Source organism: Capricornis sumatraensis, chromosome 14 (genome assembly GCF_032405125.1).
Source record: "Capricornis sumatraensis isolate serow.1 chromosome 14, serow.2, whole genome shotgun sequence".
Taxonomy (NCBI): domain Eukaryota; kingdom Metazoa; phylum Chordata; class Mammalia; order Artiodactyla; family Bovidae; genus Capricornis; species Capricornis sumatraensis.
Genome location: NC_091082.1, coordinates 38,940,805 through 38,966,910, shown reverse-complemented (window position 1 = coordinate 38,966,910; position 26,106 = coordinate 38,940,805). Strand labels below are relative to the sequence as shown.

Below are 26,106 nucleotides of genomic sequence, written 5' to 3'. Positions count from 1 at the left end.
GTATAAACAACCTATAGGTTGTTTGCCATGATAGGCACATGGCATCACTGATGATGCTAATCTGAATACTATATGGTTAAGGTGTCATTTGCTAGGCTTTTTCCACTGCAATTCATAGTCTTTTCATTCATTCTTTCTTCCTGTTTAAAAAAATTAATTTATTTTAATTGGAGGCTAATTGCTTTACAATATTGTAGTGGTTTTGCCATACATTGACATATAATAATCTTTTAAAAGTCAAAGAAAGGGACCTCCCTGGTGATACAGTGGATAGGAATCTGCCTGTCAATGCAGGGGACATGGATTCAGTCCTTGGTCTGGGAAGACTCCACATGCTGAGGCAGCTAAGCCTGTGCCTCACAACTACTGATCCCACGCTCCAGAGCCTGTGCACCACCACGAAGAGTAGCCCCCTGCTCGCTGCTAGAGAAAGCCTATGTGGAGCAACAGAGACCCAGCTCAAACAAAACTAAATAAAATAAATATTTTTTTAAAAAAGAGTCAATGAAAGGGTCTAAGGTAACATTTAACCTTGGGGGGCTATTTTAAGCACTCACTCAAGTTGTCATGAGATGAACAGACCTCTGGGAAGACTAAGCCCCAGCATTTTGTGCGGTGGCGGAGCCTCAGCACATCCACACCCCCACTGAGTGCCACCTGGGGCGGGAGGAGGGTGAGGCGAGGCAGGCTCTGGGCATGCTCACTCCCAGGTCTCACCTGCAGGACCCTGAGAATGAGCATCTTTTGAAACCTTGCTCCCTACACACGTCACTCGCCTCACCCTGTTGCTGACACTGATTCGAACATTTACTGCACGTTCAGATGCATTAGAATATAGAGCAATGTGCTCATTATTTTACAACAGAATGAAGTGAACTGTAGAGGCTCTGGGCTGTCCTGTGGTACCTCATTTAATCCGCTGTTTCTCAAATTAATTTGATCACAGAGCCCTTTTTTTTTTTTCATTTCGGAGCCCTTTCTTCACCTACACCTGTGACTTACTCTTTGGAACAGAGGGGAGGGCAGTGGATTGGGTCCAAACCCTTGGGTTCTGGAGCGGAATCTGCCTCTAGTCCCACCTGCCTGACGTGACCACATTTCCTCATAAAGAAATGCTCTTCAGAGCCTCTGCCATCCTCGGCGACATTTCTGAGGTATATAAATGGATTCCTCTGACCTCTCCCTCACCCTGGGAAGGCTGTGCTTGCACTTCTGTGAGCTGTGTATGGATATGCTGACAGTCCTCTGGGAGTGGCTGACCTCTGCCACCATGTCGGAGAGGAAAAACTCTCTAGCTGAGCGGCTGATCACTCCAGTGCTGACCCCGTGAGAATCCTATCAGAACTGCTCACACTCCACCATGAAGGCTGGCGGGCTGCAGCCAAGCCCTGCCCTTGCACCCCAGGCCCCCCACCCTACCCCCATTAACCTTTCTGTCTTTTAACTGCCAGGACTCACACACGACTTTAATAGAGTGCACTCCTGTTCTTTGATACAGGCTCTTTAACATCCTCTGAAGAGCACTGTATGGGCAGCCTAGTAGGCTGCAAATTTAGGAAGCAAATTATGATCACCAACCTCATTTCACCATCCTGAGTGGCCCCGATGGAGCAGTCTTTCTGTTCAGAAGATCACAGCCATGTCCTGGGTAACAATGGTTCAGTCCACAAGCGGAAAACCAAAGAGGGCGATCTAATGTCAGGCTCTGTCTTGGCTACTGACAAGGACATTTAGGACACAGGATTGTATTTTTCCTACTAAATGACAGCAGCATTTAGCAGCAGGCACACATGAGTACACAGGTGTGTAGAGGGCCATCCATCAAATGAATTAACTCCTACGGGGAGTCTCTGGGGGAAAATTCCAAATTATGGGAATGGGAGCCTTTTCAGCTATTCGACAAGGTGGGATTAGAGATCAACAAGGGCAGCTATTCATTTTATTTCAAAAAATCTGTCATCTTTTGTCAAAAGAACGGTATGGTAGAAAAGGTATGGACTTCAAGTTGGACAGTCCATGATTCAAATCTTATCTCACGGGGCAAGTTTCTCAACTTCTCTGCGTTTTGGTTTTCTCACTAGTAAAATAGGAATAATAACAAGGATGACTGAAAGGATGTCCTATTGGTAATGATACATGCGTGCATGCTAAGTCGCTTCAGTTGTGCCCCACTCTTCGTGACCCTTTGGACTGTAGCCCGTCAGGCTCCTCTGTCCATGGGATTCTCCAGGCAAGAATACTGGAGTGGGTTGCCATGTTCTCTCCAGGTGATTTTCCTGACCCAGGGATTGAATCCAAGTCTCTTACGTCTCCTGCATTGGCAAGTGGGTTCTCTACCACTAGCGCCACCTGGCAATGATACAGTAAGAATCAAATGAGGTGACTTGTCTGAAGCATTTTAGTCAGTGCCTGGCACAGAGAAGACAAATAGCAAGAAATTCCCTTACTCTGCAAACTGCCTTTACACTGGGGATTATCTCATGGTCGACACCACACGGCATGGCCTCAAATCTGCACAAGCTTGGTACGCCAACGCCCCAGCTTTGAGAGGGTCTCAGGGACAATCCAGAGAGACAGGAGCCATTCAAAGCTGTCTCTGGAGTGTGCAGCACAATCAGGACAGACGTCAGTGCCGTGAAGCGAGTCTACCTGAACAACCTGACATCACTTAGAGCTGAGGGGTCTTATTCTCTTTGGACATGATCAGAATGCTGTTTGCTCCTTCTGTTTGCTCTCTGCCCACATTTTGTTAGCGTTTATACCGCTCATGCACAAGAATCATAAGGGCAGCTAAGACTTGCAATCATACCCAGTCTGCTCTGATCAAAGTGAGTTTTAAGTACAAGGAAGGAGATTAATGTGCAGAGATTGCAAGATCCAAGACGGTCCAGGGATTGCCGCACTGGTTGGTGCCTGGTGACCAGACTGTGATCCTTAGAGCTTCAACAGCTTAGACTGATGCTTTTTTATTTATTAATATTTCTTTTTGATTGTGCTGGGTCTTTGTTGCTGCACATGGGCTTTTCTCTGGTTGTGGAGAGCGGGAGCTACTCTTTGTTGTGGTAAAGCAAAGGCTTCTCATTGCAGTGACTTCTCTTGTTGTGGAGCACAGGTTCTAAGTGCATGGGCTCAGTAGTTGCAGCTTGCGGGCTCTAGAGTGCAGGATCAGCAGCTGTGGCCCAGCAGCTTAGCTGCTCTGCAGCATGTAGAGTTTTCTAGAACCAGGCATTGAACCTGTGTCCCCTGCACTGGCAGGGGGATTCTTATCGACTGTACCACCAGGGAAGTCCCTACCTTAATGCTTTGATTTCTGTTAAAATAGAGGTGACCTTGGGAAACCCAGATTATACCTTGCCAGTCAGGAGACACCCTGTGGGACAGAAGGATCTGAGAGGGGTTTTAGAGAGGACTACAGGGAGACAAGAGTGGGGCCTTGAGCCCCTTAGGGGCTAGAGGAGTCACCAGTGAGGGGAGGCAGGGAAGGGATACAAAGAGGAATGGCATCAAGGAAGAGGGTGGTGATGCCACAGACCAAGTCTGCTGCACAGACACACCCGGCACCAGGCTCAATGAAGCTAATTCCTGCATTAACTTTGGCGACAGTGACAGACCTCAGTTCCTCATCCTTTCCATTCCTCTCCCTTCAGGACTGTAGCTGCAGGTGACTTCTGGTTAGGCAGAGACAGCTCCATGTTTGGTCCTCCACGTGTCATCTCAGAGGTGCCTCTGTAGGCCAACACCTGAGCCCAGGAGGCCAGGCTCCTTCCTGCCAGACCAGAAGTCCCTGCTCCTTTAAACGTTGTTGTTGTTCAGTCGCCAAATCGTCTGCGACTCTTTTGTGACCTCATGGTCTTTAGCCCTCCAGGCTTCACTGTCCATGAGATTTCACAGGCAAGAACACTGGAGTGGGTTGCCACTTCCTTCTCCAGGGGATCTTCCCAACCCAGGGATTGACCCCACGTCTCCTGCATTGGCAGGTGGACAGGTGGATTCGTTACCCCTGAGATACTAGGGAAGCCCACTGAGAAAATATTTTTTGGCAGAAACCATTTCTGGCCAATCTGGTTAAATACTGCCATGGCCAAGGGACAAGGATGACACCCTTTGATTTATACATAAACAGACACTGGAGACCTAAGAAGTGAGACAGGATAAAGCCAGAGCAATGACTCGGTCCAGCAATGGCCTCAGTCCAGCTCCTGGCTGAGCTGAGGAGTGAGGCTGGTTTCCAACAAGACTGGATCTGAGTCGCTGCTGCTACCTTCTCTCCACATGGGGCTTTCCCCCTGCAGCCCCTGGCCCCAGACCAGCCACACACACCCTGCAGTGTTCAGGGGTCGGTGCCGAGGAGTGCTCTTTTCTTGAAGGACATCTTGAGAGAGGAGTCTGTGTTTATGAAGGTTAATTCCAAGCTCATCCAAAGGCCACCTGAGGCACTGATGTGGGTTCTGCAAGTTCCATCTGTAGCTGAGCACCTCGCTGCGGTGCACGTTTCCAGTCGGTGGACTGCCCTAAACATTCTCAGCTGCTGACAGACGAAAGCTGGCCTCGCTGGCTGCACACATTCTTCAGTTTGCACACATACTCTTATAAGGAAGTGGGGCTTAGCAGGCACTCACTCACTCGCGCACAGTCGGGGAGACTGCGACAAGGATGCTCACAAGGATGTCCTGACTCAAACACAGAGGTGGCTCCAATGCCTCATTTTGTGATTTTACTGTTACCAGTGTCACTGAAACCTTGGCAGAGCAGAGTCAAAAGAAAGGTGTGCCTTGAGACAAGCCCTGAGAATCCACCTTTAACGGAACAACTCTGCTTCTGATTTGCCAAGGAACCAGGGTGTCAAACGCGCTTCCCTGGTGGCTCATCGGTAAAGAACCGGCCTGCAATGCAGGAGCCACAGGTTTGATCCCTGGATCAGGAAGATCCCCTGGAGGAGGCCATGGCAACCCACTCCAGTAGTCTTGCCTGGAAAAATCCCAATGACAGAGGAGCCTGCTGGGCCACAGTCTATGGGGTTGCACAGTCAGACACCACTGAAGTGACTTAGTACACATGCACAGCATATCAGACAGGAGCCTATTACACAATTCAGCCCCTATCCCAGGTGATCAGACTTTGTCAGGAGCTGGGGTGACTTTTTGCAGTATGGCAGAGTTCCTCATCAATCAGAAGCGATGCCAGTTGTAGCAATGGAGCAGGTCCCAGAAGGGGTGTAGGGCACCCACCTGTTTTGGTTCCTGGATGATGGGAAAGTTCCAGGATAAAAGCCTGTGTAGCTGCACAGAGGGTTTGGGTCATGGCTGCTTAACAGCAGGGAAGAAAGTATTCTAATGCCATTATGAGCATGAGTCAACACCAAGTCGAGGGGCTTCCCTAGTGGCTCAGTGGTACAGAATCTACCTGCCAACGCAGGAGACACAGGTTCGATCCCTGATCTTGGGAGATTGTCTCTGCAGCTAGGGAGCTGCAACTATTGAGCCCACGTGCCACAACAACTGAAGCCTGAGTGCCCTAGGGCCTGTGCTCTGCAACAAGAGAAGCCACGGCAATGAGAAGCCCACGCACCGCAACTACAGAATAGCCCCCGCTCACCGCAACTGGAGAAAGCCCACAGGCAGCAACAAAGACTCAGCACAGTCAAAAATAAATAAGTAAAACTAAACAAAAACACCAAGTGGAGGTGAATCCTGGGCCAGTGAAGGGTTGAGGGTGAAGATGCAAACACCGAGAGAGCAGCATGGAAAGAAGGAAGCCTCCGTAACCTTGGCCTTTCCGATCACACCATGGTATTCCCTGTGAGTTAAGGGGACCAAATTGCTACTGGATCAATAATTTGAGAATAAGGAAGTTCTAGAAAGAATGGAACCCCCTAGAGCCAGGTCTCGAGTTAGCCTGGGGGCTGGCTGGCTATAAGAGATGGACCTGAGACATTGGGAGATTTCTTCTCTGCCTTTGAGGCATTCAGTTCAATCCTCCAACAGACTCAGACCATCTCTTCTGGGCATCAGTGGCTCAGATTTCTACTCAAAACACATATATCTGTGTCTGGGGAAAGGCAAGCATGAAATATACTTCACTGAGAAGCTGAAAAGCAGGGAGGGTAAGTTAATTTCCACCGAAGAAAATCACAGCGCCACAACCCAATGGAATGCATGATTCGCCTCTCCAGAGCAGACATTGATTTTCCCACCTGGGAGAATCACCAAATTAGTTGGCAGTTGAAAATATGATCTCTTTTTTTTTTGTCATTCCCCTTAGACCTTACATTTTATTTGAAGACCATGAAACAACAGAAGATTAAAAGTCTTATTCAGAAACAGAAGTGGAAAGGAGAATTCAGTATTTCTGTTTAGAGAAAATACTTTCAAAGGTATTTCATAATTGAAACCTAAATATGTAGGCAGAGGTGGGGGGTGGGGGTTGTGTGTGGCTTTCCTTGTTTGATTCCTGTTGGATAGAGAGACAGCCCGTGAGCTTGGGGGGCAACAGAAACCAGCCACCTGTAGTCCTCACCAGTTGCTCTGGGCCCATCCCTTGCTGACAAACCCAGTGGCTGCTGTCCTGGGAACAGGAACCAATCTGAAGCCACTCCTCTCGGGGGCGGGGGGAGGGGAGGGGAGGCAGACAAGTAACGGGAAAAATCATTCAGGTATGACATGTTCTGCCTCTTACTAGATGTGTGACCTTGGGCGAGGCACCCAACTCTCTCAGCCACAGCTTTAATAGCTCTAAGTTGGGGTTAATCATATCTGCTAAGATGGTTGGATGGCATCACTGACTCAACGGACATGAACTTGACCAAACTCTGGGAGATAGTGGAGGACAGGGAAGCCTGGCATGCCGCAGTTTACGGGATTGCCATGGCGTGCTGCGATTCATGGGGTCGCAAAGAGTCGGGCATGACTGAGCGACTGAACTGAACTGAAGAGTCGGACACGACTTAGTGACTGAACAACAATAACAAACATCTGCTGTAATCTAGAGAGGAGGCCCTAAGTTCAGGTTTTCTGATGCCTGACTCTACAAAATATAATTTTGTAGGCCTTCTTTAAGGAAAAGAATGCAAATACAGGATTGAGAGCAGGGTTTTAGAAGGGGTTCATGCAAGTGGAGAATCCTACAGTTTCGATCTCATTAGTGCCATGGTGAATTCACCTTTGCACACCGCCTATCTCAGATAAGGGATGAGGATACAAAAGGTGCTCTGCAATTGTAAGGCATTATATAAACACGTGGCACTGAAGTCTTCTACAAATATATAATACTTACTGTGCTAGACAGTATGCCAAGAGCAAGAGACAGCGCTGCGAAAGAGACACACATGTCCCCCCACCCCCATTCCCCTTAAGGAACCCAGAGTCCACAGGCACTGGATCAGCATCTGTGGCAGGGTGTCCTCTGAGTCCTGAACACAGAGGTGAAGCTGATCAGTACAGAAGGTCTGACTGCTCAGCTCCAACACCAGCCCCTCTCAGGGCTCTCCAAGGTCCTGTTCCCACACCCAGCTTTCTAGGACTTGGGTTCTACTCAGTCTCAACCTCTGCCTTTTACTCCTTCTCAAGCACTGTCTTCTGACCAGCCGCCATCTTGAAACCCACCAAGCAACAAGTCGACCTTTCTAATCATTTATTTTCAAATATGGAGGGACAGTGGTGGCCTAGGGCAGCAGGGGTAGGTGGGAGTGAGTGAGAAGATTCAGTTCAGTTCAGTCATTCAGTCGTGTCCAACGCTTTGCGACCCCATGAATTGCAGCATGCCAGGCCTCCCTGTCCATCACCAACTCCCGGAGTTCACTCAGACTCATGTCCATCGAGTTGGTGATGCCATCCAGCCATCTCATCCTCTGTCATCCCCTTCTCCTCCTGCCCCCAATCCCTCCCAGCATCAGTCTTTTCCAATGAGTCAACTCTTCACATACATGAGGTGGCCAAAGTACTGGAGTTTCAGCTTTAGCATCAGCCCTTCCAAAGAACATCCAGGACTGATCTCGTTGCAGTCCAAGGGACTCTCAAGAGTCTTCTCCAACACCACAGTTCAAAAGCATCAATTCTTCAGCGCTCAGCTTTCTTCAGAGGCCAACTCTCACATCCATACATGACTACTGGAAAAACCATAGCCTTGACTAGACGGACCTTTGTTGGCAAAGTAATGTCTCTGTTTTTGAATATGCTATCTAGGTTGATCATAACTTTTCTTCCAAGGAGTAAGCGTCTTTTAATTTCATGGCTGCAGTCACCATCTGCAGTGATTTTGGAGCCCCCAAAAATAAAGTCTGACACTATTTCCACTGTTTCCCCATCTATTTCCCATGAAGTGATGGGACAAGATGCCATGATCTTAGTTTTCTGAATGTTGAGCTTTAACACACACACACTCATAATTCAGTTGGTAAAGAATCTGTCTGCAATACAGGAAACCCTGGCTCAATTCCTGGGTTGGGAAGATCCGCTGGAGAAGGGATAAGAGCCACTCTAGTGAGAAGATTAGGGGATAGATAACCACTAAAGAGCATGGAGTTTCCTTAGAGGGAAATAGTGAAAATGTTCTAAAATTGATGACAGTATTAGATGTACAACTCCGGGAATATACTAAAAGCAACTGTAAATTTTAAATGAGTAAGTGACATGGCATGTGAATTATACCTCAATAAAGTTGTTAAAAAATATGAATCAAGAAGCACCTAAAGTTCAAGAAAAGAGCACAGAAAAAGATCAGAATAAACTGAAGAAAAAAAAAAAACTTGAAGAAACAGAGATCATTCAGAAAATGGGAGAGAATTTTTTTGAAAGACCAATTATCTTTAGATTCGAGAAGATGCTGAGTCCGAAAACAGAATGGAGAGCTATGAAAAAGGAAAATTTCAAGAATGGGCTCTGACCAATTTAGAAACAAAATTTTTGCTGAGATATAAAAATTCTAATAAAGGTCTGGAAGATAAAGCCATAGATAACTCTCAGAACATAAAGCAAAAGACCCAAGACACTAGAAACATCTAACCACCAGGACTTTCAGGACAAAAGAACAGAGAAAACAGATGAAATTGAATTGAAAAAAAATAAAGAAAAAATTTCCCAGAGATAAAGGAAGACAAGAGCCTTTAAAATGAAAGGGTGTAGCATAAATGAAGAAAATCTGTGCCTAGATACATCAATGTGAACTTTCAGAACATCAAAGAGAAGAATAGAGCCAAAAAACTTACAGAAAGATAAAATGATGCTCAACAAAGAAACCCAAATCCAAGTAGAATCAGAAATAAAAGACCTTAGAACATAGGGTAGCAGGCTTTTAAAATGGCCATTGAAAGTCATTTTGATGGGAATTTTACATCTTAATTCTTCATCAAGAACAGGAGTACTAAACCTCCATCTAAGAGTGGGAAACCAAGGAACATCCCGGAAGTGGATAGAATGAGAAACAGAAATTTCAGTATATTGCTTTAAGTTTCACAGGTATCCATTAAGGTAATTAAACAATATAATTTTGTAATGGAAAGGAAGAGGAAGGATAGAGAAAAGAGGATAGTATGAGGTAGAGTTTTGGTTTTTCTTAGCCAGGAGTTGATAATTTATTAGGTAATATACAAGAAACCTAAATCTAAAAACATTATTCAGAGGTATAAAAATAACTATTAGAAATACTGAAAACAGTAATGTTTTTTAAAAGTTGCTCTTAAGAAGCAACCTTGAAAGTAGGGAGGCAGAAGCCTGTTATTTAAAAAATAAGATACAAGGTTTTAAAAAAGTTTTAAAATCTAATTAATGGAACTTTTAAATACAAAGCCCCAAAGCACCAAAGTGAGGCCAACACCTGTCACTCAAGTAGTGGTGTGAAACTCACTCCTTCATGGTTTGTGGCTTTTGCAGTTGTTTGAGACTGAAAACTATCACCTTATTCTAAACGCCTCTTCTAGACATTCACAATGTACACTAGTTTATTAAAAACCTTGAGAAGTTCTGCACAAAAGAAATCAGTTTAACTCCATCTGAAAGCAGGTCAATTCACTGAAAGATAAATTTGATGAGTTATTTGCTGATTTTAACAAATTTACCAACTGTCATTTTTTTCCTTCAAGACATGACTTATAGTGGGAATGTCTTCAAAGCTTCAACAGAAATGTTCAAGTGGCAAAGAAGTATTAAACTTCCAAAAAGTAAAATATAAATTAATAGAAATGGATACTTTCCCACAAATAAGATTGTTTAGGCTGCTTCTGGTTTCTTTTGGATGTTTCTGAATGTTGTTTTTAGGTTTGTTTAAAATGTCAAGCATGTAAATTTGTCTGTTCCCTAATTCCTTCAGTGGCTTAACAGCCATAGTTTAGTATTTCTAGCAGTTAAACATGTAAATTAAATATAAATTCAAAGGCCCCCTAAAGATATTAGAATTTTAAAGTAATTTAAGTTGAATTTAAATTCTAAATTGATAGAAATACAGAACTAAGGCTAATAAGCTTTTAAGGAATTGGCAAACAAACCTCAGAAAGAATATTAAAAATGCTTAAGTTTTAGTGTACTATTTCAAGTAGGAGTTTTTCAAATAAACTGAATTTTGTTTTTGCTAGCATTCCAGAATTTGTATTTACCCAACATCTTGGAGAACATCTCAGTATTAGTTCATATTCAGAAAAGTATCTTCCACTGTCCATTCATCAGACTGAACTTTTTTTTATATAAGCTGCTAGATCATCATAGGTAAATTTGGCATATGTGACAAACAGGTCTATCATGGAACTGGTGTTTGGTGAGCTGGCTACCAGTAATTGATTTTCAGCAAATTGACCTGAAGTACCTTTTCCCAGACTCACTTGACCAGATCTTTTTTCACATCAGATCGAGAGAATAATTGTCCCCAGGGAACATACTTTGGGAAACATAACAAGAACGGGGTCAGGTGTGTGCATCAGAGGTCCTGGGGAATAGTAGCCTCTGAGTTCATTAGAAACTGATAACAAGGGAACTAATGAGAAAAGGTACTTAATGTTTACCCAGATGTTACATTTTTATAAATCTGCAAACTCTTATGTTCTATTCATCCATTTCTAAGCATGAAAAATGCCACATTTTCTATTAAATTTTAAAATTAAAACCTTGTATTGTCATAGAAAACTATGGGTGAGAATGAAGTGTCAGCTTTCTCCTTCTCCTTCTGTGTTCTTCGGATCTGAGCAGCAGCATGCCTCCACATCTTAATTCCCTCCTACTCCCAGTGGCCTCTGTGATAACAGGCAGCACAGGGCTAGGAGCGAAAAAGGCAACATTCAGGGCAGAGATCACACACTGACAAGCCCATCGGGACCGAGAGGATGCGGCTGAGTGAAGTTGAAGCTGGCCTGGTCGGGGAACGGTGGGAACCTTGGCAATGGACAGAGCACAAGCCAGGTTTAAAAAGCCACTGCTGCCCTGCCCAGCGAGTAATGCTTCGGGGATATGGATTCACTGTCACCTGGACTTCCGACTTCCCAAGCGAAGCTAGAAATTCAGGCTTTTTAAAGTATAAAAATCTCTCACTTTCTAGAGGTTAGCAACTGTTTCGATCTAAAACAAACGCAACTGATGAGAAATGTATCCTTTAAAATATATGAATATGAATGTGTGTGTGTGTGTGTGTATATATCAGTATATATGTATACATACATATAACTTAAGCAATATTACTCTGTGAAAGTATTAGTTGCTCAGCCGTGTCTGACTCTTAGTGACCCCCATGGACTGTAGCCTGCCAGGCTCCTCTGTCCACAAGATACTCCAGGCAAGAATACTGGAGTGGGTAGCCATTCTCTTCTCCAGGGGATCTTCCTGACCCAAGATCAGGAAGGGATCGAACCTGGGTTTCCTGCATTGCAGGCAGATTCTATACCTTCTGAGCCACCAAGAAAGCCCCACTCTGTTTATATATATATATATATATATATATATATACACACACACATACACACACACACCACTTAGTAGGTGGTGAGCTTCCCTGGTGGCTCAGATGGTAAAGAGTCTGCTGCAATTGCAATGCTGGAGACCTGGGTTAGATCCCTGGGTTGGGAAGATCTCCTGGAAAAGGAAATGGCAACCCACTCCAGTATTCTTGCCTGGAGAATTCCATGGACAGAAGAGCCTGGCAAGACCCATTTCATGGGGTCTCAAAGAGCTGGACAAGACTGAGCGGCTAACAGTAGCTGGAGAATAATAATGTATATATTATAATTATATTATTATATATAGAATGATATATATAATTCTCTCTATATATTATTATATTTACTATTCTACCACCTACAAAATTATAGAAAAATATTATAAGCTGTCAAAGCTACACTTACCTCAGGATGTTCTCTTAGAGCCAGGCAGAGGAAGGAAAATTATGTATCATTCATAACTTAATGATAATTGAGGCAACAGAAAATCAGAGTTGAGCTGGTTGGTTTTGTACTTTAGTTGTGACTAAAACTGAAGAGGTTTTGGAGGGTTCTTAAACTCACAATCTCAGCCAAAAGGGACATTAAAGCTCATCTGGACAAGCTTCCCACCTGATAAGGGAATTATTTTGATAAAATTCCAAATGATGGTCACCTGTTGTGTACACACTTCCAAAGATGGGTAATTTACTACTCTTCAAAACAGAATGGACCACTATGGGACACTTGAATTGTCATGAACTGCTCTTCCTAATATCCTGGCATGCAAAGTGTCATCTCCTAATTCCAAGTCAGACATCCTGGTTCCTCCTCCTTGGGTTATGAGGAAGAGTCTACTCCCTACCTACATTACAGCTCTTTAAAAATTTGAAAACTTGTAATGGGTCTCGTTCACAAAGTCTCTTCATCTTGTGGTAAACCTCTCCGTTTTTCATCTGCCATTTCCCATATAATGTCTCTACAAGATTCTTCTCATTCTGGTCACTCTCAGAGAGGAACTTTCTAGACACACTGGTGGATGCGTGTATCCAGTCTCTTCCAGTTACTTACAATCATGCAGTATACAGGCTCAGCTGGTAAAGAATTGGCCTGCAATGCGGGAGACCCGGGTTCAGTCCCTGGGCTGGGAAGATCCCCTGGAGAAGGGAAAGACTACCCACTCCAGTGTTCTAGCCTGGAGTATTCCACGCACTGTATAGTTGATGTGGTTGCAAAGAGTCAGACACGACTGAGTGACTTGCACACACAGTATAAGGCGGCATTATCTTTCTTGGCCATTGCACTGCACTCATCTCCTGCAACCCCTCCATAGAGAGCAGTTAGGATTCTTTATATTATATGAGCCAAGAAGTCCAGTTCAAACTGGCTGATAAAAAAATGACATCTATCAGCCTAAGTGTTGTGTAACTCAATATTATAGGGCTGAATTTGGTTTCAGGCAATGCTTAAACAATGGGAACCAGGATCTCTCTCCACTCCTTCCCTGTGCTTCCTGGGTTTCATCTCCATTCTCTCTCTTTATAATCTAGCAGCCTGCATCTCCTGCAGCCATATGCTTCCTCTATCATGAGGCATAGGAAAGGGAAGTTTACTTTCTTAATATTGCAAATAAAAGTCTAAGAATGGACCATCATTGGCTCTAACTGGTCTGGCTTGAGTCAGGAGACCAGAGAAATATGATTTTCTAGCTTAAGCTAATCATGAACTGCCCCCGTGGTCAGTCAATCACATATAAACTACATGGCTAGGACATCTGAGGTTCTATTAAGAAAAAGAACAGAGGAATTAATGCTGGTGGGGCATCCAAAAATTATCTACTACAAAATACTACAAAAACTCTCCAGCCAGTTACTGAATTTTTTGTCACAAATGCAGACTTTTCCGTGTATCCCTGTTTAAGTTCATGTTGTTGGCACTGGCCAAATGTTTCTAATTAAGGAGATAATTCTGAAGTTTGGTTTAGTCCTCCAAAGTATTAATTATTCTACTCAGCTTTGCATCCCTTGCAAATTTGATATACATAACTCCTATGTATTCCTCTCATTAAGTCTTTAATAAAAATGTTGATTCAGAACCAAAAAAGTAGAGCTTTGAGGCAGATACCATTATATGTTTGCCCAAAGGAGTCTATCAATCTGTTAATGGCTACAGTTCAGAAATGGCTGTTTAAAAGGCATAAACCAACTTTACTAGCCCATTTTTTTCCATCTATAGGAAACGTACCAGAAGACATTATCAAACTCCTTGATGAAATCAAGGTGTACTCTTTCTGCAGCACCTCCAAACTGAATGCAGTCTTCTGGTCATGTTCCTTAGTGCCAACAGCCAGAAACAGGTGACACACACAGGGACTGAAAACCCTGCACACGATGGACCACACGCTGCCATCGGGCGCCCTTTCTTACACAACTTCTCTGCCTCAGGTCGGGCCTCACCAGCACCCTGACCCATCCGTTGCTCTTACAGCAAACAGACTTCTTAAGCGGCTATCTTGTGTTCTGATCCAACTGAATCCTGCTGCTCCTTTTAGAATTCTAGGAATCTGCTCTTGCAGAACGTCATTCCTAATTCATAACTTTAACGGTAGAATGCTGCCTTTTCTTTCTCTCCCATGTCATAACTTTTTATTTACCAGCCTTTGGACTCTCTTTCCCACCTTGGGATTTTTCCTTTTTTTTAATTTATTTTTAATTGGAGGATAATTGCTTTACAATGTTGTGTTGGTTTCTGTTGTACAACAATGTGAATCAGTCACAAGTATACATATATCCCTTCCCTCTTAAATCTCCCTCCCACCCCCATCTGCCCCCATCACCCTCCTCTAGGTTGTCACAGAGCACTGGGCTGAGCTCCGTATGCTGTATCTATTTTACACAGGCTTCCTAGGTGGTACAAATGGTAAAGAATCCCCCTGCAGGAGATTCAAGAGACGTGGGTTTGATCCCTGGGTGGGGAAGATCCCCTGGAGTAGGAAATGGCACCCCACTCCAGTATTCTTGCCAGCAGAATCCCATGGACAGAGGAGCTTTGCGGGCTACAGGCCATGGGGTCACAAAGAGTCGGACACGTGTGAGCACCATCTATGTTACACGTGGTGATATATAGGAATTTTTTTCTTTCCAAAATTTTTACTAGATCATCTCTGAGTACACTAGTACAGTGGAGAACATTCTACTTTGTCCATCATTCACATCAGTCACTCATCATGACTTTTGAGTCACTTGGATCGAAAGTCCAAGCTTTTGAACGCTCTCTGTCCATCCTACACCTTGTTACTGGTGTAGGATGGAAGGGCTGCCAGCACGTTGACTCCCTTGGTGCAAGCAGCAGAGGGCATGAGACCCAAAGGTGAAGCAAGTCCACCCAAAACACATGCTCTTAAATGTGCAGCTAGAGGGACTTCCCTGGCAGTCCAGTGATTATGACTTCCCACTGCCACTGCAGGGGTGCAGGTCTGATCCCTAGTCAGGGGACTAAGACCCCACGTGCTACATGGCATGGCCCCCCAAAAAAACAGAAAATTTAGAGCTAGAGGAAATATGTCTTCTTTCATCACAGAGCTAGGAGAATGTGAACAGGGGCTACTGGAAGCCATCTTCTCTACTGCACTGTGGGGAGATGGCCTGTGTGGGAAAGAATGAAGGCAATAGAGGAGGGTGCAGAGAGAAACAGATGTGGGGAGAGGAGGAGGGAAGAACTGGGAGTAAGAGAGGCAGAGACCCAGCTGATGACCCAGCCTGGATCCCTGACTTCTGTCACAGTAACTCCGTCCCTGGCTGAGCGGCTCTGTGGGCAGCAAACTCCCTTCAATGCTTAGGCAGCCTGAGATGGGTTTCTGTCACTTGTAACAAAAAGAATCATGATAGATTCATGTAGCAGGATGGCAAGGTGGTGGAGCTGGAAAGACTACTCAGCCGTCTACAGTGTAGTAACAACCCAGACTTTTATAATCCAGCAGATCCGGGGTCAAGCTGACTCAAATACTCTTCTGGAAAATTATAATCACTATAAAATAAATAAATGTAAGGCCCGAGCCTGAACCTCAGCTCTGCCACCGAGTTGGCAAGTCACCTAGGTCTCATCCTCAGCCTTTGCATGTGGAGGACAGGGCAGGCTAACTTCCTGCTCACTGTGCTGGGAGGATAAGTGGAACGAGCAAGCTGCCTGGTCCACAGAAGGCTCTTAATAAATAAGAGCAATTACTTTTCAGTTGAGGGAAGCTGAAAGGTGGAGGAGAGCTCTTACCGTCCTCTCACCCGCTCCTCTCAAAAGAGGATGCTAAAGGACAGCTGGCGGATGCTTCTGTGACGGCTAAACCCGATTTATCTCACTCCGGGAGGATATTACGGTGATAGTTCCCATTACAAGCAAGAGCAGATTTGTTTCTCTTTAATTCTGAAGGGCAGTGTAATCGCGTGATTGGTGGGCTTTGTGTAGGAAGCGCCACTTCCATCAGCCGTGCATTCTTTGTAGAGCCGGTGCTGTCTCCACTCCCCTCGCGGCCCCCAGGGCCCCGCCCTCTGCCCTGTTCAAGGCTACAGACAGCCACCCCCCTTGCACGCCAGGTTCCTTGTCCCTGGCTGGGTTGCATCCCTTGAACATATCACACATTTTTTCCCCCCAGGCAGTATGCTGGTGGCTCACACAGTAAAGAATCTGCCTGCAATGCAGGAGACCAAGATTGGATCCCTGGGTTGGGAAGATCCCGGGAAGAGGGGAATGGCTACCCATTCCAGTATTCGTGCCTGGAGAATTCCATAGACCCAGGCTACTGTCCATGGGGTCCAAAGAGTCCTACAGGACTCAGCGACTAACACTTTCACTTTTCATGCTCTCATGAGCTCATGAGCTTTGAACTGTCTAGGCGGAAGGATATTGTTCCAGCTCAAAATAACCTGGCTCTCTCAAGAGAGAGTCCTATCATTGGGTCCTATCATTTTGGGTGCTATTTACTCCCCATCTTTCATTTATTTCAAGGACCCCTTACTGTTCCTTACAAATGCCATCACCATTCTCCGTAAGTGATCAAACGTATGAGGCTTGATAAATCAGCTTTACTTGTGTAATTTAATCCAAGGTCCATTCATCTATCCTTGGAGAATTTCTGAAAACTCAGTATGGACTTCACTCAAATACACAGATAAATAGAATGTGAGTGTGTGGATCAAAACATTTTTGTTTAATTATAACACATGTATTTATATGAAATTAAGGTTGGTTTTCATGGATTCATTTTGAACCTTCTGAAGCTGTGTCTGTCACTTCCCCTTTCTCAGGCCTGCCTGATTTTCTGTTGGTTCCCTACAGAGGAAAATGGGATATATATATATATATATATATATATATATATATATATATATATTTTTTTTTTTTTTTTCCCTCCTACTTTCTCTTCCAAGAGCTGAGAAAAAGGAAAAGAGATAGTAGCTAAGTGCCTGCAGGGGCAGCCAAGCAAGAGATTGATTCAACAGGAGAAATTCAACACATCCCAAAAGATTCCCTAGGATTTGATATCCTGCTGCTCAGGGTACAATTTGTTGTAATAAGAAACAGAAGATTTCTGTCAGCAAAGTCAAAGTACTCAGCGATGGCTTGTGAAAGTTTAAAAAAAAATGCGAAATGGAATGAGAAATGATTTTCTTCTGGAAATGCTTTCATAAACAGGAAGACTGAACACCATTCCTCAGAGGATACACACTTGTGAACGCAGAAGATGAAATGCCTTCCGGTGCAGGTACCTGATCCCAGGGTGGAGCGTGGCTTTCATCTGACGCCACAAGGAGGTTGTTTACTGAGCAACAGGCAAATGCAACAGAGGAGAGGTAGGTCCTGTGTCCCCACCCGGCTTGGGGTCTCTAGAGTCAAAGTAAGAGTGGGAACAGATGAGGCTGGCCTGAGGCTGCAGGATTTTCTTGTCTGAGAGGAGGAATGTGGCTATGGGCAATGGGCTGATCTAACAACTCAAGCATGGGATGGGGTGGGGGGTAGGATGGGGGGTTGAATAAAGTTCAGCAAAGATTTCCTAGGATCAGGGCAAAGCAGAAGGTGGGGCCTCTGAAAGATGATCAGGAGGTGGCCCGCCTGTAGCCAGGAAACAAACATCAGAAGCGGTATGGCCAAGAGGCAGGAGGAAGCGTGGATTTTACGTGTGTGCTGCTATGAACAGCATGTTGGGGCAATGTGTGGGTCACCTTCCCTTCCCAGCAGGGGCTGTACATATACCAGCAGTGCCCAGTTATTTGGGAATAGCCAGGTTGGATGAGGACTTGGCTTGTGAAGCTGGCCCATGACCTAGGCCTTTTTAGAGCTAGAGCTCTGGCAAAATCTGCAGCCCTTGTTCAGAGGCCAGAGAGCCTGGGGTGGCAGCGATAGACAGAGGAACCGCTGCATCGAGGACAATGGGTGGGCTCGTGGTCACCCCTCATCTCTTTCAGAGACTATCAGAGCCTCATGCCAACTCCAAGCACAGACTATCCTTTATTTCTTTCAGAACTAAGACCACAAAGCTGGGTTATTCTCATGTAACTGGAACCATCCAGCACACTGTCGATAAATAGGTCTTTCCCCAAACATACAGGCAGCATCTTCAGCAAGATGGCTAGAGCGAAAGAGAAGTTAGGGTACTTTTAGAGGAGTGGACCACTGAAGGTGAGATTTTTTTTTTCTGCTGCCCCAAGAAAAGTACAGTGAGAGAAACTGCTTATCCTGCTCTCCTTTCTTCTACCAACAGGCTCACACTAGCTCCAGGTGATGCATTCCTGGAAAACGGGAGTCACTAGGCATGAACTCAAGTCAGTAGTTTAGGAAACAGACGTGCACCTGAACTACTGCAGCTCATCGGAGGTGCTGTCCTCACTGTCTTCCTTCCCCTCTCTGCCTTTGCATTTTCCTATTGTTGCATTTCTAGATTCTATATTAAAAGAGCCCTCTGGGGGCCTCCCTGATGGCTCAGTGGTAAAGAGTTCTCCTGCCAAGGCAGGAGACACGGGATCGATCCCTAAGCCAGGAACATCCCACATACTACAGGGCAACTGAGCCCACACTCCACAGCTATTGAGCCCGTGCTCAAGAGCCCGGGAGCCGCAACTACTGAGCCTGGGTACCTAGAACCTGTGCTCCGCAACAAGAGAAGCCACTGCAACGAGAAGCCCGTACACCACAACTAGAGAGCAGCTCGCACAGTAACGAAGACCCAGCCCAGCCAAAAACAAGCAAACAAATAAAAAAATAATTTTTTTTTTTCAAAAAGACAGTCTTTTGGTATTAAAGTTCTGCTATTAAATGGGTAAAATTAAGATCACTTAGATCTCAACGGGCCCCTTCCCCCACAGCCAAGCAGGCGGTCACTGCCCCAGTGTCAAGGTAAGAGGCGATGGCTAAGAAATGAAGCTCACAGAACTGGCAGCAAAGAGAAAGGCCGTGATTAGAGGTTATCGGGTAATTCTGTGCTTTACACAAACATGCACACGGGGCTTAAAATCTTACACAGGGGGTTGGCCACGGAAGATACTTTAATTGAAAATTACAGTGTATTAAAAAAAAATGACTAAGTGGCTAAGGGATTACTGTCCACATCAGTGAGCAGAGAATAAAACATTTGTTCATTCATTGGGTGAAATAATTCTGTAAGCCTCAGCATGGAAGATAGATGGCAAACACCGTAAGCGAACAGAGCACTGGGTGAAACTCAGATGCTCGCATCCGCTCCTGGATGGAGACCTGGCTTGGCTTGATTTTCTGGGTCCTCCTCTATGAGTGTGGCTGAGGGAAGTCTTACCACACAAGACCCTGCAGTCTAGGGATGAGCTTCAGTGACAGGGATACGGAGGGGAGCATCCTCCTGGAGCCATCTCACAAGGTCTGTGTGACACGGAGACGTGAAGGAACAGCAGAGCAGGCCCAGGGAAGTGCTGAGTGAGTGACCGTACCCGGGTAACGTGCACTCACATGCCCTGCTGGCTCCCAGACCAGAACGTCGTATTGACGGATGACAAAAACCCCACAAAAGACCAGCTGTACATCTTCAGGGGAAAAGCCAGTTTGAAAACAGTAGTAGAAGGTTCTGCTCTGACGAAGCCTTACATTTCATTAACTTATCTGCTGAAGCTTCTAAGGGAAAAGTTTAAAAATTACTGGCAAAATGAAAATGGAGGTGGGCTGCTATGTAATTACTGGCAATGTCTGATTTACAGACTCTTACTTGTAACTATGTCATGTACACAAACCACTAGCTGCATTTTACTTCTGTTCTTCCCACTATTTTTTTTTTTTTTCCTGACAACAAAGCACAGAAACTGACCTAAGATGAAATCTTACTCTTTCATGCTTTCTTTCCCCTAAGGAGGATTTCATACCCCTTACTTCTTTCTCTGATCATGGCACCATCACATATGCACTCATGCTTAAGATCCTTCATCACGCCTATCCTTCTGCGTCTTTAAAGGTAATTTACAAAATGTCATACCCAGCACTACTTGTGGACAAGTAAATCAGTCCAAGCAAACCTCACTCTATAAGAACAGACCTTGATCAGGGAAATGAGAAGGTCCTTATATATTGTGAAATGAATTTAAATCAGATATCATCAAGATCATGCCATCCATTCTTAATCCTTTAGAAGAAAGAGAGGCATTTTGGTGGATGGGAGACACAAATTGGTAATAGTTATCTACATTGAAAATGAACATCACCTTTGCTAGAGCAAATTAGCATTTAAGGAATTTATCATGTGGACTCACCCTATGGATTCAGTCACATTGGAACACAAGCATACAAGTACATGGCTGTTAATCATAGTATTGTTTGACATGGTAAACATACATGGAAACCAGAGGGATGAATTATGGTACACTCATGAGATGATATACTAGCGGTCTGTTATAGAGAATAGGTACAGACTGAGGCCCAGATGTTCACATTGGTTATAAAGTGAAAAAAGTCAGTTATGGAACATGAGACAGAGAGACCCTATTTTTTTCCCTTCTCTCTCTTCCACAGAGGAGAATCCCACTGGCTTCTATATTCTTTTTCTCCTTCTCACCTTTCTTTCCCCACCCACCAGGCTAATAGGGATATTTAATAGATCAGGATGGGGACCAAGTCTCTTCCTAAGAAAGACAAGAAGAGAGAAAGTGAGAAAAGGAGGGGAAAGTGAGGAAGGAAGGGGATAGTGGGGCTTTGAAATATATTCAGATGAGCGCCTCACACACTGAAAAGTTCAGAAAGAAACTCACCACGGCTATCGTCAGGGAGCAAGACAGGAGTGTGAAAGAGGAGGGTGGGTTTTCACCTTTCCATTGTTTGGAAAATGTCCTTTCCTAAAAGTATACATTATTCTTACCATAAAAATTAACAGAATGTGCAGATATCTTGAAAGTACTCCTTGAAGCCTTAAAAAGCCTCTCTATTTCCATATCGTCCTCTGGTTCCTAAAGAAAATCAAGTTTCATTTGTATTCAACATAACTTAAATCGTAGTTTTTAAAACTATGTACAATTTTGTTTGTGGTATTTCTTTCTGTCTTTTTTTAATTTATGGCCTACATTGATGATGCTGAGCAGACTTTCATGGGCTGGTCCAGGGGACCTCAGATGATCTGTAACACCTTCTTCAATAAGAAAATTCTTTCCAAGTTCTAAACTACCAACTGGCAAACTAACTTGCAGGACCCAATTTATCATATGGCTGAGATCTGACCGAATTAAATTTTTAAATAAAATTTGTGAAGTATCTTTAACTCACTTTCATTCTGCTTAATGTCTGCAGTGCTAAGGGACAGATGACCCTGCATATATAATCAGAGATACATGCACAGATACCCTCAGGGGACATATTATGAGTCAATACTAAAGATTACACACTTTGTCCTATGTGAATTAATTCTAAATTGCTTTATGGAACATAAAGAACTTAATATTTTATGTTGCATCATAAAAGGAACTTCTATTGAGTGAAAATAAGTGGAGTGGCAAGAAGGGAGTTGAGGGCAATGCATTGATTTGGATTGGATAAAAATGGAATAATGGACACCTTCTCTCAGGTTGGCAGTTACGATTTTACCAAGGTCAGCAGTGACAAAATCTCTATGAGAATCTTGACCTCAAGCTAGTTGTTGAAAACGGTAATGTCAACATTGTAAACCTGTTACAGCAGAAAGCAATCCAGTCACCTCTCAGTAACACATGCCTAACTGCCCATGTCCTTGGCTACAGGTGGACAAAAAGCACCTCCCCCCCCCCCCCCAGAGCATCTGCTGGGCTTGCCTGGTGGCTCAGATGGTAAAGAATCTGCCTGCAACGCAGAAGACCCTGGTCAGGAAGATCCCCTGGAGGAGGAACTGGCAACCCACTTCAGTATTCTTGCCTGGAGAATTCCACAGAGGAGTCTGGTGAGCTGCAGTCCATGGAGTTGCAAGTAGCTGGACATGACTGAGGGGCTAACACAACAAAACCAAGAGCGTCTGCTGGGGGATGGTGTAGACTGCTGAGTCCCTCACCTATGGCCCACTGCCCACTTTGGGATTCCCACCTCACAGTTTACGACTGTTAAAGGGCTTGAGGGGAGAAAGGACCAAGTCGGCCAGCATCCACCCCTCTCTCCTTTCTCTTAACTCTGTTGGTTCTGGGTTACTCATCTCCTTCTTCTCTGCTACAGCTCTGAAAACAAACCGTTCAGTTCCCACTCATTTGAAGTGGATCGCTGCAGATTTGATTTCTTGAAATACAGAACACCGCAGAGGAACTCTGTAACAAGCTCCAGGAGGCAAAATGGAGGGAAGCTTGGAAACATGTCACCCAGCCTAAGAACAGAGGGTACATTTACAGAGTGAACATGACCTGCCAAACACCAGAGAAACATAAGCAAATGTATTCCAAACAACATGGACTACATTCTGGTGGATTTGGCCTCACTTACAAGAAAGGCCTCTTTGTTTGATTCAAATTTAAGTTGGTGAAACTGCCAGTTAATGAAGGGGTAAGAAAGTCCTCCAGAGAACCCTCAGTGGGTATAGAGAAAAGAGGATTCAAAAGTACGTGCAGAAGGAGCTCCCTCAAAGGCATGCTGCCTTCTTAATGAATCAGGGGACCAATGTATGTTTCTGCGCTGGGGGCAGGGGCGGCTTGGCTGCAGAAAGGAAGGGGAAGATGGATAGAAAGGGTTAGTGTGTGTCCAGCCCAGCCAGCAGCATGGGGTGAGTGGCTGCCAAGGGGGTCTGGAGGAAGGAGGATTTTTTGTCTCCTGGCTGGCATCCATTCACTCATCAGGCAGCCTGCAGTTCAGGGTCCTGAGACCCAGCCCTGAGTTCAGAGAGGTAACGCCAACTGTCCCCAGCCTGCCTCTCATTGCAACACAGAGGCTCAGAAAGTGAATGAAGCCTTATCTCTTTGTATTCAATTCCTATTTTCTGAGAACCCGCAAGATTCATCATACCTAACAGACATTTCACGCTCATGGGAAAGTCTACAGTCTCAGCCCTCAAGGCAATCTCTTATAAGTTTGATTAAAACTGACTCACAGTCTGGATTCCAAAGCTGTTCAACCACAAGGCAGTGGAAGAAACCACCTAGAGAAGCTCTGAAAAACGCCCTCAGGGTCACCTGGGTGCTGTGGCTGGCCTGTGGACTTCTGCCATGCACCTGGCTGGTGGGTCTGCACCATCTTTAGGTTCTTCTCTGTCTGCACCATGCTCCTGGCTTCCTGACCAAGCATGTCATTTCCAGCTTCCTTCCTTTGCCTGAACCCATATGCTAGATCCTGGACTTGCTTCTGTTCTTATCATGTGGATCCTGGTAACTTCCCCGCTCCATTGTCTTCCGAGGCTCTTCCTCAAGTGCAGACAGGTGGCACCCTGGGCTCTACTTCCCTCTCCTCCTTCTCCGAGGACCACTCCCCTGCCTGTTGTCCATGTTGCATAAGTCTTGACTGGATCCTCCCTCTGCTCAGTCCCTTAGGGCTGACATCATACGGTCTTCAGAGTTGCGAAACTCGACATCTCCCTGGAACAGTGCCTTTGCTACCCCCCGGAAACTACCCCCCACCTCCAACCCCTGCAGGTCTCAGATGCTTTCAAGGCACCTTCACCACACTCGGTGACCTTGTTTCATGCTGGAGATGGCTATTCCAACCTCAGATGGTGGTATGTATGTCTCTGTGTCCTTTCTTCTAGACTGATCTATCTCATCTTCCAAACTCAGGTTCTCCAGTTCAGTTCAGTTGCTCAGTCGTGTCTGACTCTGCAATCCCATGGACTGCAGCATGCCGGGTTTCCCTGTCCATCTCCCAGAGTTTACTCAAACTCATGACATCGGTGATGTTATCCAACCATCTCATCCTCTCAACCATCTCGTCCCCCTTCTCCTCCCGCCTTCAATCTTTCCCAGCATCAGGGTCTTTTTGAATGAGTCCATTCTTCCCATCAGGTGGCCAAAGTATTGGAGCTTCAGCATCAGTCCTTCCAATGAATATTCAGGACTGATTTTCTTTAGGATTGACTGGTTAGATATCCTTACAGTCCAAGAGACTCTCAAGAGTCTTCTCCAACACCACAGTTCAAAAGCATCAATTCTGTGCTCAGCTTTCTTTATAGTCCAACTCTCACATCCATACATGACTACTGGAGAAACCATAGCTTTGACTAGATGGACCTTTGTTGGTAAAGTAATGTCTCTGCCTTTTAATATGCTGTCTAGGTTGGTCATCAGAGAAGGCAATGGCACCCCACTCCAGTACTCTTGCCTGGAAAATCCCACGGATGGAGGAGCCTGGGAGGCTGCAGTCCATGGGATTGCTGAGGGTCAGACACAACTGAATGACTTTACTTTCACTTTTCACTTTCATGCACTGGAGAAGGAAATGGCAACCCACTCTGGTGTTCTTGCCTGGAGAATCCCAGGGATGGGGAAGCCTGGTGGGCTGCTGTCTATGGGGTTGCAGAGAGTTGGACACGACTGAAGCAACTTAGCAGCAGCAGCAGCAGCAGGTTGGTCATAGCTTTTCTTCCAATGGAACAAGTGTCTTTTAACTTCATGGCCGCAGTCACCATCTGCAGTGATTTTGGAGCCCCCAAAAATAAAGTCTCTCACCGTTTTCATTGTTTCTCCATCTATTTTCCATGAAGTGATAGGACCAGATGCCATGTTCTTAGTTTTCTGAATGTTGAGTTTTAAGCCTACTTTTTCACTCTCTTCTTTCACTTTCATCAAGAGGCTCTTTAGTTCTTCACTTTCTGCCATTAGGGTGGTGTCATCTGCATATCTGAGGTTATTGATATTTCTCCTGGCAATCTTGATTCCAGCTTGTGCTTCATCCAGTCCAGCATTTCTCATGATGTACTCTGCATGTAAGTTAAATAACTGGGGTGACAATATACAGCCTTGACATACACCTTTCCTGATTTGGAACCAGTCTGTTGTTCCACGTCCAGTTCTAACTGTTGCTTCCTGACCTGCATACAGATTTCTCATGAGGTAGGTCAAGTGGTCTGGTATTCCCATCTCTTTAAGAATTTTCCACAGTTTGTTGTGATCCACACAGTCAAAGGCTTTGGTGTAGTCACAAAAGCAAAAGTAGATGTTTTTCTGGAACTCTCTTGCTTTTTCCATGATCCAGCAGATGTGGGCAATTTGATCTCTGGTTCCTCTGCCTTTTCTAAATCCAGCTTGAACATCTGGAAGTTCACAGTTCAAGTTCTGTTGAAGCCTGGCTTGGATAATTTTGAGTATGACTTCACTAGCATGTGAGATGAATACAATTGTGTGGTAGTTTGAATATTCTTTGGCATTTCCTTTCTTTGGGTTTGGAATGAAAACTGACCTTTTCCAGTCCTGTGGCCACTGCTGAGTTTTCCAAATTTACTGCCATATTGAGTGTAGCACTTTCACAGCATCATCTTTTAGGATTTGAAACAGCTCAACTGGAATTCCATCACCTCCACAGCTTTAGGTTCTTAGCCTATTGCAAACCAGGGTCCCACACCCACCAGTGCCAAACTCTCAGCACCAGACTTTAACACCGCTATTCCTCCCGAAGTTCCTCTGATCTGGGGTGAAACACACACTGGCCTGGAGGAGCTGAGACTAGTCAAGAAGCAATGAGCAACAGTCCTTTCCTCTGACTCAGTGATGTGTTTGACAGGGCTGTCTCCCTGCTCTCCAGCTCGGGTCATAAGGCGGTTAGGAGGTCAGATGATTCAAGTG

The 26,106-nt window shown here is 44.9% G+C and overlaps 1 protein-coding gene across 3 annotated transcripts in view; it reads right to left on the bottom strand.

The window, feature by feature from the left end:
* Positions 1–26,106, bottom strand: part of SMYD3 (SET and MYND domain containing 3) — a 732,202-nt gene that overhangs the window by 79,461 nt on the left and 626,635 nt on the right. The window lies entirely within an intron of this gene.